The sequence below is a fragment of the Pinus tabuliformis genome, chromosome X (genome assembly GCF_031772625.1).
Source record: "Pinus tabuliformis cultivar Carrire ecotype Pingquan chromosome X, CPIR1, whole genome shotgun sequence".
NCBI classification, from domain to species: Eukaryota; Viridiplantae; Streptophyta; class Pinopsida; order Pinales; family Pinaceae; genus Pinus; species Pinus tabuliformis.
The window spans coordinates 321955365-321966395 of NC_142308.1; the positions used below are offsets into that span (position 1 = coordinate 321955365).

The 11031-nt window shown below is 33.6% G+C and overlaps 1 pseudogene; it reads right to left on the reverse strand.

The window, feature by feature from the left end:
- LOC149139763 (1-Cys peroxiredoxin A-like) overlaps positions 1-5403 on the reverse strand; it is a 71478-nt pseudogene extending 66075 nt beyond the window's left edge.
- Positions 5404-11031: the final 5628 nt, after the last annotated feature.

The following is an 11031-nucleotide window of genomic DNA, read 5'->3' on the forward strand; positions in this document are numbered from 1 at the left end:
TAAGTCGGGTATCTCACCCAAGCTCATATTATGATGCAGGTTTTCTACCACATGACTCTTGAGGGTCATTGTTGGGAAGATTGGTATGGAATAGGAAGGGTTGAGATGTGCTCCCCATATCACCTATTTCTTGATATGGGGTTTTATATGTTTATCTCCCCTATGAGATTCCGAGTTGAGATGTGTTCCCTGAAGTGATTTTGAGATGTTCTCTCTGATGTTGATGTGGTTCGTAGACTTGGCTCCCCGCTGATATTTCCCAGGTGGTAGCATTAGGCTCCTCGCTGGCATAGATTTTGGGTGGTAGTAGTGGCACCCTAATGAATAAAGGGTGGTAGATTAGGCTCCCCTCTGATGTCAAATTATTCTTCTGTTAGATTCCATAATGTTCAACATATGAGTAGGGACAATCAAGAAATAAGAAAGAATATGTAAGAGATGAATCGAGATGAACAATGACGATATTGGATATGATATGCTGATAGGATGGCATGTTAATTGATGGTTAGATATTGAAACATGGAATTCTCCCTAGTTGAGAGGGAGTGTTAAAATAGGTAGTTATGGTCAAATTCCACTTTGGACAGCTCATTTGATGGGAATGATTATTGCATTAAATTCCTCTTTTCTAGAGGATCAAAATCAACCTAAATATCATCTAATTTGGACAAAGGAAAGTGCATTTTTGAATTATGAGCCCACATGTACATATTTGATTAGGTCGGCCCCAAAGAAAAGTGTACACCCTTGGAAGGATATAAATACAAGTGACCTTTACCTCATTTGGAAATCATCATGAGACATTATTCTATTCTCCTTCTTGGTTTTGGCTCGCACAGGTCTGAGACACGCTCGTGGAGGAATGGGTTCACTCAAAGATGTAATTATAGGGTCCAAAGCTTGAATCTTTATTTTAGGGTTTTTGGCCTCAATCGCAAGCATGGAACAGGAAGAAATCGACCATAGTCGCTTGCTAACTGGCTCATCTGTGCAACCAAAGAATCTTAGTAGGACGCAAAACTCTTCCTCCATGCGAATGGAATATAGGGTTCAAGAATCATATTTGTAGGCTCTCCAAAGTTTGAATTCGACCACAGTCGTTGGCTTACAAGCTCAAGGGAGTGATTGGACCTTTCTGATCGCATGCATGACTCCTACTCCATGCGATCGGGACCTAAATGTTGGCTTTTAGTTGTCTGAAGTTCTCTCTCGTTGACTATAGGGTTCGACAGTTGACCGTAGTTAGTGACAGTTCATTACAGGCTTCTGAATCAAGGATTTTGAGTATAAGCATTGATGGGTTCATTTTATGGATATTGTTTAGTTAATTATTGCTGGATAAATTAATGGATGAAGATATGGATATTGTACTCTCATTTACTAAATCATTCATTCACAATCTAATAAGAAGAGGAATTTTAAATGGTTTTTCCCATAGTGGGTTTTTCCCATAGCAGGTTTTTCCTTGGTCTCCAACCAATCCTGGTGTCTGTATGTTTGGATTATTTTCTTCTATTTCTCCTTTATGTTTCACTGCATTGATGATGATGATATTTTTCTTTCTACATAGTTGGATATGTTGCTGAATAATAATGTAAATATGGATAACGTTATGATGTTATGGGGTGAATTTAATGTGTTAATGAAGAAATGCAATTATTAAAGCAACGAACAATATAGCCCTAAGAAAAATTAACAAACTGTAGGGTCTATGGAAAACATGAGGACATGGCTTTTGTTTTCCATTATCTTGAGATGGTGAGTTTCTCATAGTTTCATGAAAAACATCGAGTAGAGGTCCAGTAAACATGCAGTCAATGCAACCACTCATCTTGCTAAAATGCATATTTATGAAGAATTTTTCCCATAAATGAGAAAATGTGATTTTCCCAATATTTTTCCATGGGGAAAGTTGAATATTATCAATAACAAGGCTTGAATTAGTCTCTTATTACACACAAAGATCAATTTTAGTAGTTTATTTCAAATTTTGTGTGTAAAAACAAAGCTAGTGAAGCTTACTCAATAACTTTTAGATTTCAAACTCTTGAATTTCTATTGTGATCTTAATTTTCATAAGCTTCATGATTGGAGCTCTGATCTAAGCTTCATTATCAATAATGTATGCAATCATTGTGATTTTTTACTAGTTGGTAGCATTTGGTGTGCAAGCTAAGCCATGAAGTGGCCTAATTGTCTCCGTGTGTGAAGTTCTTTTCTTTGTTGTTCATAAATATGGATGATTGTACATATTTCTATGTGTTTTCCATTTATGTTTGTAAATAATTATGAAAGGAAATCTTTATTTTTGTGAAATTTCAAGCATTGTGTTCATATCATTATTTTTCCTTGTCCATACTTGTGGATAACTATTTGATTTGAATGATCAACTTTGTTACTTTATTAGTCATTTTATTTTTACTACTATTCATGAACATATCAAGTCCTTTTATTACAGATTAGTCAATGTTATGGAAACCAAGCTTGTTGATAAACTAGATAAAAGATTAAGAGATCATCTTTGTCAAAAAAAGGCCCTAATGCATGCATAACTTATGAAACTAGTCTGGAATAAAGCATTGTAGGTATTTCTTTCCATAGATTAGTAAATTTTTTGAGAAATAAGCTTATTGATGGTTTGGGGAAAGGATTATGAGAGTCTATCCATTTGGAAAAGGTCATAATGCATGTAAAGTCCAAAAAAATAGAATCACTCAAGTATTCTTTCCATTTTTTAGTATGTCCTTTTATTTTAATACTTGAAATCAATTATGAAGGCTAAGTGCAAGACTAAGGAATCAACTATTGTAGGTCTTTGAATCCAAAGAAACTACAACTTATGGGACACTAGTGCATGCTTGATCTTCCAAAAGATTTTAATTAAGTTGTGTGCTTTTACTTTCAAGAAGCATGATTAGTTTCTTTCAGTTGTTTAAGTTGTTAAATCATATTTTTATTTCATGCTTTATTGATTTTGCCAATTTACCTTTTTAGATTTTAGAAAATCAGCTATAATATTTTAGGACAAATGATAATTTCTCATTTCTTAACATGAGAATAAATCTAAGCATAATTCTCACATACAATCGTGTTCTTCTGAGTTTAAGAACACCTAGATTGATTAAAATACCATGTTATAATCTATGCGAATAAATTAGTCAGATATTACATACAAACACTTAATTAATTAACATGGAAGGAGGGTTGTGCCACATCACCCACATTTACACTTGGTGGGGTGATAGTGATGCCATCCCATACCCATCTTCTCTTTGACAACCATTACATAGAATTTTTGTAATAATTTAAGTTTTTTTTAACTATAATTTAAAAAGAAATAATAACAAATAAATTATTATAAATAAAATTTTAAGCTTAAATAACTCATGAGAAAATTTTAATTCATAATCTTGTATTATGAAATATTATATAAATTATGATATTCAGAGTTTAAATTCTCATAAATATTTATCCACCTAAAAAAATTATAAATTTCAACATAAACTATTTTTATAATTATTTTCAAATTCGCCACTAAAATATTGAAAATTGTTTAACCATGATGGTTTTTTATAACAAGTTATCACCATGTAAAGATGAGAGAATATAAATCCTTGATTAAGAAAACCAATTTTAAATATAAAATTCAAACTTTTCTTAGCATTGGTATCTTATTTTTTACCTAATATAAGATTATATTATCATATATGTGTTAGTACACTATTATTGTTTGGTTTATTATGAGCATATTGCAATCCATAGTGCGTAATCTCACAACTTCATATATGAAATTGATTAATATAAATATTAATAAAATATTTATTTATTTTCCTATTATTTAATTTAAGTTAAACAAAAAAATACTTATTGTTATTTATAAATTTAATTTTGATATCATATTAAATGTAAATAATTTTATTATAATTTTATTCTCATCTAATTTAATCATTTATGATATAATTGCATTTAATTTATCTTTTATAATAGTAGTATAATCTATTCATACATTCTAAATAACTTAATTTGTGTTTTTATATTTATAAACATTTTTTATAGTTTTATATGAGGATGTCTGTAATTTTTTTTACTCATTTTAAAATAAAATATTTTAATATAAACTTTTATGTTAAGAGGTGTTTCTTATAATTTAATATAAGGGAGATGTGTAATTTTTTTTGTGCTCCCCAATAACAAGGCTCCAAGTCATTATACTGATATATTCATTAAGAGCTTAACATGTCACTTGCAGGAATTAAACTTGAGTTGGGATGATAACAATCATTACTCCCAACATGGGGTGGTGAGTGCGAGCAGGGTTTTCTTAGATCTAGAAGGAAAAATTAAAATCACCTACTCTTGGAGCCTAGAAACACTTTTTAACAATAAAGCAATAACCTACTCTATTCTTTAAGGGGTTTGAATTGTCTCTCTCCAAATCTCCAAGTTGATCACTATGGAAGATTCATTTATTGTAATATAACACATGGTTCTTAAAACAAACCCACTTAACTACAGGGTAACATTGATTCTCACTGAGGCCAAACAATTATTGCAAGGCATCCGAGAGGTTAAGCTTTATCACACCTGTTATCACTCAAGAAAAAATTTCTGAATTGTTCACATCAGTTCGATTGTTTGTCAAAGGGTTAGTGTTAGTTTTGGGTCTAGTCTTTTCATCTGGTTTTAGAGTTTAAACAGTTTGAATAGGAGTCTTGTTAGTATGTCAAAAGGGGTCAATTCTCTGTTTTATCCATCATTGGTCTAACATCACACCTAAGCTCCATATGTCAATCCTATTTCAAAGACGAAGTCAGGGATTCGTGCTGATCCATAGCAAATCTTATCCAGCTGTCAAATTTATCAAAATCCGTTATCTTTCTACATCACCATTTATCAGCTCATACCCTTTGCCTGTCAATTCGACCACTTATCCTCATCATTAGGTCATTAGGTGTCGTGGTACGCTCAGATTGCAAGTTTCAAAAGAAGCCAAGTAATCACAGTCTTAATTATGTTTGTGTTTATGCATGGGGATGAATTTGAGCGAACTACATGAGGATATTATCGAGCACATGGTCGTACAGATGACACAGTGAACCTTGGGGCATAAAGGTAAGCTAAATTGAGATTGTGCGTGTTTGTAACGGTGTAGATGGAAGGGTATTGGAAACTGCTGCAATCGGAATTCCAACAAAAGAATGTGGTGCCTGAACATAATGTGTTCCTTCAGGTTTATTATAAATTTAGTACCATTTCAATGCTAGCAGAGCCACTGATGTTGGTCACCGGTTTCTTCTGCTCCTTTTTGGCTTGCATATTGTATTCACATTCCGATTTTTCAATTTCAAAGTCATCAGTTTCATACCTTGCTAAACTACAGTGAGAAGAGGTCCAAGATGCCATTCAGCACCTACAAAATGTCATGAATCTGTGCTTAACTTTCAGTGAAAAACTTGAGACCTCATTGCGTGATCTTGCACGGACTGGAGATGTACAAGATTGCAAGGTTGTTCGGAAGGCAGCTGATGCTACATTGGTTCCATGATCTGATAGAGCTCTTTTGCATCGGTGGCAAGGCTCTTGATACCAACTATCTCTTCATGGGTGACTATGTTGATCATGGATACTACTCTGTTGAGACCGTGTCATTGCTGGTTGCTTTGAAAGTGCGCTACAAGGATAGAATTACCATATTACGAGGAAACCATGAAAGCAGGTAGATTACTCAAGTGTATGGATTTTATGACGAGTGCTTAAGAAAATATGGGAATGCAAATGTGTGGAAGTATTGGAAAGGGGGAAATAGTAGATCGACTTTGGAGGGGTCAGATGGGATTGACGGAAGAGGAACAGGAGAAAGCACATCAAGAAAGGCTTAGACCAAATGAGGAAACTGTGTTGGAGAAAGTTGAAAATGAAATAGGTTTGGAAAAAGCTGAGAAAGAAGTAGGGTCCTGCAATGAGAATGGTGACATAATAAATGGTATCCAGAATGAAGTAGCAAGTTGCTGCCAGGGTAGCAGTGCTACTAATTGCTGTCAGAACTCAACACTGGAGGAAAATGTTCAATGCGATGAGTTGGATATGAAGCTAACTAATAAAAACATTGAAGGTAGCGTGGAAAGTCATCCCACTCGCTCAAGCAAACACGCTTTACAATATGCGAGGGGCGGGATGGAACAGAGACTTCAAACGGAGATGTTTTGATATTTCCAGATATGATCAGATACAAGGGGTTGACACACTTTGATGTTGATACCTTTGTGGAAGAGGTGATTGTCAAAGATACAGAATGGCTTTCAGGAAATCCTGAAATACTCACTGGATCACATATCTTTGTGTGTTCACATACTAGTCGAGATCGAAGGTGTGGTGTTTGTGGACCTGCTCTTATCAAGAGATTAAAAGAAGATATAGAATCTCGAGGCCTTAAAGGTCATGTAGCTGTGAGTCCATGCTCACACGTTGGTGGTCACAAATATGCTGGGAACCTTATAATATATGGTCCAAATGTTGATGGTGAAGTTACTGGTCACTGGTATGGCTATGTTACTCCAGATGATGTGCCAATTCTCCTAGATCAGTACTTTTACAGATCTATTTGACTACCTTCCCCTGACAAAGGTACTGCAAAGGAGTCAAAGTCTATACTTGATTTCTTGCAGTCTTCCTCCCAAGCATTGCATATTTTTCCCAGGGTAGAAGAGTTGATTCATAAAGAGAAAGAAAAGCAGGATAAGTTAATTTAGAAACATATTGTAGTAGTTGATAGCTACGATAAGAAGATACCAAGTAATGAGATTGACAGTCGCATAGCTTCTCATGAATAGAAGCTTATATCTTATGTCATCTTCACTTACCATTATATCGGCAATGCAAGGTTACAGTTGGTCAATGTATCTCAGTTTGTTTTATTTAGCATTATTTGTTGAAACTGTATTTGATAGGCCAAAGCTAGGTTGATTTCAAGAAAAAGGAGGCGAGATACATCAGAATGGTTAACAGGAAACTGAGAGCTGGGATCAAAGTTATGAAAAGGCAAATTGAGGATTTAAAGATGCAGCTAAGCCAATAGAAAAAATTTCCTTAAGGAAGTCACACATCAAGTAAGGTTATGTTCCAAATTTTGATGGTTTTCCTTGTTGCATTTTTTCTTGAAGAATGATATGTCTCCACTCAATTTTGAAAAGCTTTGGAGCAGTTGAAAAGAATATTTAGATATAAGAAATCTCAAGATAGCAAAGTTTTGGTATTAAACTGTGTTTCGGTGATTACACAGCAGTTTCGTAACGCGCTACGAAACTGCTGAAGATGATGCCTAATGCACAACAGTTTCATAGCGCACTACGAAACTACTGTAGATCCATAATTAAAACCCAGTCAACCAATTTTGAGGGACCGAGGGGAAATTTTTGAAAAGGAATCTCTTCAAAGGATCATTTAAAGGGTGTCAACATTCAACAAGGGCAAAAGCAGGTGGAGGAAACATATATTTGAACTCTAAACGTTTTGTTATAAAGTGATCATAGTTACTACAGTTCATGATATATCAGACAGCTTGGAGGAGGTCTTGTCTTCACACATGGCAAAGGTCGACAGCACATAAAGAACATGGAACTCTAACACATTTTTCTATAATCAAAAAAGAAGGACATGGTTCATTGGTTTTGAATATCTTTGAGGAAAACCAAAAGCAGATAAACAGGGGCAATTTCCTAATTTTCAGGAGCAATTGAGAAGATGTGACATTAAGGGCCAGTAGGCAGCTACAAACGCCTACCACAGCTAAATTAAAAGAGACCACTTGTCAAAGAACGAGAATTGATTGTAATTAATGCTATTATTAGCATGATATGGAGTTAGACTCCTATTTGCCTTAGGTTTCTAAAAAGTCTAGTTAGCAGTTTGTTACATTTAATAGGTAGTTAAAGTTTGAATAGGTGTCATAAGAAGTAGAATTCGAGTTCCCCTCATGTTGGAGGAGGAATCTCAGCCTTGTAAAAGAATTCTATATATAGGAGAGAGGGCAATGTACCAAGGGTTGGAAAATTATTCAAAAAAGCTCTGATATTTGGCTTTATGTAAAGACTCTGTTTAGTAATGCAAGATTGGCTTTGCTTCTCAGGAATCAAGAGGGATTCGATGCTCAGAATGTGTTGTATTATTCTTTTCTCAATATTTGCAGTAGTATGAATGTGTAATTACTTAGAAATCACTCATGGTGCTCTAACTTCCTTTATACATTCATAGACTATGTGGTCCTATATGTTGCTGGTATGTTCTAAATGTGTTGAATACTGAATACCCTGACTTCTATGTAAGGTTGATATCATTGTTATACTGAAACAATTTTGACTCCATAAGCCCAATGGATACCTTCTAGTTGTGTTTCCACCACTTATATTTCTGCATTTGTTGTACAAGAGTTAGCCATCTTAATCATAATTAAAAAAATCATAAATCCTTTGAGAGAGCCCTCTCAGGTTGGGGAGGCTAAGCCTTAGCCTAAAGTAGGTTTGGAATAGTTACTTAAGGTCTTCCTAGTCAGTAGCCTTCCAGGGTATGATTTTGAGATAACAACACCTATCAAGAAAATAAAATAAAAAAAGTTTTTTAGGAAAGTATCATCATTAAGGAAAAACAAGATTTTTATGAAACTTAGTGGAAAGCTTAATCACCAACCTACTTTTGAAGCATGAAAATATTTTCAAAGAGTGTCACATCAAATTTTAAGAACCAAACAACTCCTGCGTAACACCGTAAATGAAATTTCATTTGTTTAGGAGTGATAAAATGGCCTCACATCTTTGACTTTAGGTTAATCCATGGTTTTAACTACCAATTTCACCACATGTTGCAAAGGAAATGTCGTAAGGAGGTAGTAAAGGAAAGAGTAGCATAAAATAAATAAGATGTGATATGTTATGCGATTTTAGATTTGGAGAATTGTTTGGATCAAGAAATTAGTTTTTTATAGGAAAATTTTGTTTAATATAAATATGATATGCACTAGAAGTTAAAAAACAATTCCTTGTCATCATTCCATCTTCATTCCTTCAGTCCCATTCCACACACCATCCAAATAATCAATATGATATGGTTTATAAGCTAAACCACAACTCCTTGTCCTCATGTCATTGTCGCCACTATGTTCTTACGTTAATAGTCACACCATAAAGCTTGAACCCATCAAAAAATTTGTTGGTATTACATGCATCTTGGGTGGACTACAGTGGCCACTCAAGAACATTTTTTCATTGTTATAGCTTCTTACAAGGTTTTTTAAAGAGTGATGGGAATTTGTTAACTTCGTTGAATGGGGAAACTTGTTGACAGTAGTCAAAATACTTGTCTATATAGGTCTTTAATTATGTAGAAATGGAAATGGTATTGGAAATGGTGATATGGTAGGAAACATTAGCTGTAATAGTAGAGGCTTGAAGAAAAAAATAAATGAACAAGAATCTTATCACTGATTTTAAATCCAAACATGGAAACTAAAGAATACTTAGAACACTAACTTGTATCTCCTAACACATAGGATAAAACTCAACGAAAGAAAGTTGTCAAAATAAAATAATTAATAATAAAGACTCACTTGTACTTTTAATGGTTCTTATTTCCCTGTCATTGTGACAAAGAAACGTCTTTTCTGGATACATTTAGAAGTAAGTTACCTATTCCCAAAGTCATTTTCTATGGACATCTCCTCTTTCAAGGTACAACCACTCATTGTATTTTATTTGTCTACTTATTTAGAAAAGTAGAAGAAGATCATGCTAAATAAATACACAAAACGACAACAATGTCGTTTCACCAACCTCATACTATACCAAAAGAAGAAGGAATTAAGCATAAATCTTTAAATCATGCCTATAAGAAATCAGAGCATAGGTATTTATAATGACACTTTCATAGGTGTTTGGATTTCACACAAATTTGTGCCAGACCAATTTTCCAAGGCTTATGATCAATTATAGGATATGCCTTTGAGGGACACATAATATCACATTGGCAAAGGACCCCCCCAGTCTCATAAAATCTCATAGTGTTGCAATCATATTGGCCTTCCACAGTATGGTGCATTTGTTTTTTTATTTTGAGCTGATGATGCTCAGGGATCAAACATAACACATTCTTATTAGGCACTTTCCCACATTCTTATCGTTATTTGGGTGGCATGCACTGGCTTCTCAAGAACATTTTTTCACTATCATGTCTTCTTACAAGCTTTTTAAAGAGTGATGGTAATTTGTTAACTTTGTTGAATGGGGAAACTTGTTGACAAAATTCAACATACTTTTCCATTTAGGTATTTAATTATTTATAAATGGAAATGGTATTGGAAACATTAGTTCTAATAGCAGAGGCTTGAAGAAAAAAATAAATGAACAAGAATATTATCACTGATTTTAAATCCAAACATGGAAATCAAAGAAGACTCACAACACTACACTTTTAGCTTGTGACACATAGGATAAGACTAAATAAAAGAGTGTTGTGCTAATAAATACACATACACATAAAAGAGTAGCACTATAGCACTATAATAATGGTACTATAATATATGTGAATGTTATAACATTTGTTATAATGGAACATACCATACATTGCAACTAAACTTTATATGCCTTTAAAACACGCTAACTGTAATTTTGTTTTAGAGATAGAAGAGATGAAACATAATAATTATATGACCAAGAAAATAAAAATGTATATTGCAACATACAAATAAAATACAACTATGTAGTTTTAAATAAAGACACCAATTTATATGGTTGTTGTACTTGATTTTATGTCAATGTAACATCTCTTTCACAAAGATCTATAATCATATTGTATACACCTTCACAAATATCTATAATGATTCTATAAACACCTTCACAAACATTCACTCCATAAGTAAGAATTCTTCAAAGGTTTCATGGTTGTACCTAGTGCTCATGATGGATGGAAACACCTTTAATTGATAGAATGATACAATAGAAACCATTGTACACATAATAATTAATGTTATCTATCAACATTTGT